The sequence below is a fragment of the Eschrichtius robustus genome, chromosome 4 (genome assembly GCF_028021215.1).
Source record: "Eschrichtius robustus isolate mEscRob2 chromosome 4, mEscRob2.pri, whole genome shotgun sequence".
Lineage (NCBI taxonomy): Eukaryota > Metazoa > Chordata > Mammalia > Artiodactyla > Eschrichtiidae > Eschrichtius > Eschrichtius robustus.
This window is the reverse complement of record NC_090827.1, coordinates 99,311,482-99,314,744: the sequence shown is the minus strand read 5'-3', so window position 1 is coordinate 99,314,744 and position 3,263 is coordinate 99,311,482. Positions and strand designations below refer to the sequence as shown.

Here is a 3,263-nt window from a genome sequence, read left to right as displayed (position 1 = left end):
CGAATTTAAAATAATCAAGTTTGAATGTACATAATTGTTAGTGTGTTGACTACGTTTATATCCAAAGGGCACAAAAGCCGCCTCCCTACTCCCAAACAACAAAAGCTATGTATTGGCCAGCAGTGATTAAACAGAAATCACAGACACCTGGTTTGTTTCATTTTTGTTGAAGAACTTACATGTTTAAAGGGAACACTATCCTTTAAGATGCATTTTATTAGTTTTCATATTCCTAAAATAAGACAGGGTTACATTTGATTTTTTTTATTTTACCCCATTTAAAAAATAACAGGACTAGCTATAATTTAGATGCCACTAATGTTCATTTTTTTCCGCTGAAGATGTGGGACTGTTTCCTTGTGGCTAATTTGTTAAAATGTGGAATGTATACTTTAAATAAGGATACTAAGAGAAATTACAGGTTGCCTGAATATGGTAGCTAAGCAGAAATATCTTTAGAACCTCCTTCCAAAGAAAGAATTTTTTTGGAAAAGTCCAAATGAGTAAGTTCCAAATCTTTTTCACAGAACTGGCTGGTTACCTGTGGGTTCAGAGTCATTTGTTTATATCACTGGTGAAGAGAAGTGAGTCCCGCTAACCTTCCAAAGAAACAAGTGTACACACAGCTCTCATTTCCCCCTTCCACTGCTGAAACACTAGTCAGAGGGTCACATGCATGTTATTAAAAATTAAGTTCAAAACGCTTAATATAATTCTGTATTAGAAACTTGGCTATTGTAAGTCTCTTCTTTTTGGAAGTCATACTGGGCTGGTTAAATGCTCCAGTTCCACTGTTATTAACAATTAGGAAGCAGAAGAACATTCCAGTTAGTTTAAACTGGAGGTTTAGTTACTACAGCACTGACTCCTGGTTGGCTGCGTGGGTTCAGTAAGGTCTACTCTTCTTCCTCTGGCAGAATGTGCTCCTGGATTCTGTGGTTCATTCTTTGGCAACTTTTTAGCTATTGCCATGAATATTTCATTTACATTCATTGATGTTTTAGCTGATGTCTCCATAAATAATAAACTGTTGTCATCTGCATAGGACTGTGCTTCCTGGAAATTGACAGCTGTTTTATTTGTGAGGTCAGCCTTGTTTCCTGATAAAGCTATTACAATGTTAGGATTGGCTTGCCTCTGAAGTTCTGTAACCCGGTTTTTGGCTCTGACAAAGGACTCCTCGTTTGTGACATCATATACAACTATGGCTGCTTGCACTCCTCTGTAGTACATTGGTGTTAGGCTGTGGTATTGTTCTTGACCAGCTGCATCCCATATTTCAAACTTTACTGTTGTGTCATCAAGACACACAGTTTGGGCTAGAAAAGCAGCCCCCATGGTACTCTCTTGAAATCCATGAAAGTGGCCCTTCCCAAAACGAAGCACTAGGCTCGATTTGCCAAAAGCAGGCTCTCCCAGAAGTACTAGTTTGAACTGGCATATTTTATTTGCAGTATTTGGCCTGTTGGGTCTTGTTGCCCCTCGATTAGCCATGTCCAAATTTGAAAGAAGTCTCTAATTTCAGCCTCTTAAATGAACTTCCAGGATGCAAGGTGTCAATTGTTTTCTTTCTGGAGGTAAAGAAACCTGAGACCGCAGTGCCTGGGGCCGCGGCTCCGAAGCTTCCGGCTGCAGGTCCCGGGCGGAGCGGAGAGGAGGCTGAGGCTGAGACTCTCTAACTTGGTTTAAAATAGACGCCTTCTGGCAGTTTTTTTCAGAAATTCACTATGGGAGCAGAGATAAAAAGAAAGTACTGAAACATCTTTGGCTGTTCCATAAAATCTTGGAGCTGTTGCTTTTATGCTGATTATTATCAGCATAAAAGATTACTAAATGGAAAGATTATTAGATGGAAATCATTTTGTCATTCCAAATCATCTCTAGATTAGCCTTTGCTTGGATGATAAAATACTAGATGAAATGACATTTTAAAAACTTCTGTTATAAAACATTGTTTCCTGAATTCTTGCATGCCCGAGTATAATGCACTATGGTAAAGTAGTTGAGAGTCTGAGCTCTGGAGCCCTACCACCTTCAAATTTTGCTTTTGCCACTTATTAGCTGTGTGACCTTGGACAAGTTACTTAAGCTGTCTGTGCCTTAGTTTCCTCATTGTTAAATAGGGATAATAAAAGTACCTACCTTATAGGACTGTAGGGAGAACTTGCTAAATTAACAAATGTAAGACTTGGAATATTGTGAGTGCTATGTTTAGTGTTAACCCTTAGAACAGTGTTTGGCAATTAGGCACTGGGTAAATGTTACCTTTTACATCACTGTTTTAAATGATAGAGGCTGTGATGCAGGAGAGTGGGAAGAACTCAGGAAGGGAGATTAGGACAAATCCATTTAGTTTATATGCTTTAGTCATTGTATCTACAGTGTTTATCAAACCAATTATCTTTTTTTTTTTTAAACTGTTCTTTGTTTTGTTTTTTTTTTTTTTGGCTGTGTTGGGTCTTCGTTTCTGTGCGAGGGCTTTCTCTAGTTGCGGCGAGCGGGGGCCACTCTTCATTGCAGTGCGCGGGCCTCTCACTGTCGTGACCTCTGTTGTTGCGGAGCACAGGCTCCAGACATGCAGGCTCAGTAGTTGTGGCTCACGGGCCCAGTTGCTCCATGGCATGTGGGATCTTCCCAGAACAGGGCTCGAACCCGTGTCCCCTGCATTGGCAGGCAGATTCTCAACCACTGCGCCACCAGGGAAGCCCCCAATTATCTTTCTTGACAGCTACAGTTTCCTGGGCAGCTACAGATGCCCAGAACTCAAGATTGGAAGGAAACATGAAGCTCTAATAACAGGTAATTAGAAGGAGCTCACTCTAAAAAATATGTTTGTTTTTTATTTTTTAAATAAATTTATTTATTTATGTATTTATTTATTTTTGTATTTATATATTTATGGCTATGTTGGGTCTTCCTTGCTGCGCGCGGGCTTTCTCTAGTTGCAGTGAGTGGGGGGCTACCCTTCCTTGCGGTGCGCGGGCTTCTCATTGTGGTGGCTTCTTGCCGAGCATGGGCTCTAGGTGCGCAGGCTTCAGTAGTTGCGGTGCACAGGCTCAGTAGTTGTGGCACGCGGGCTCTAGAGCACAGGCTCAGTAGTTGTGGCACACGGGCTTAGTTGCTCCGTGGCATGTGGGATCTTCCCGAACCAGGGCTCAAACCCACATCCCCTGCATTGGCAGGTGGATTCTTAACCACTGTGCCACCAGGGAAGTCCCAAAATATGTTTGTTTTTTAATGGTGCTTTAAATGAGCTCATGGGA

At 41.3% G+C, this 3,263-nt stretch overlaps 1 pseudogene; it reads right to left on the bottom strand.

Moving 5' to 3' along the window:
- Positions 1-746: 746 nt before the first annotated feature.
- Positions 747-1,556, bottom strand: LOC137763801 (ras-related protein Rab-5A pseudogene; annotated as a pseudogene).
- Between the last annotated feature and the right edge of the window lie 1,707 nt (positions 1,557-3,263).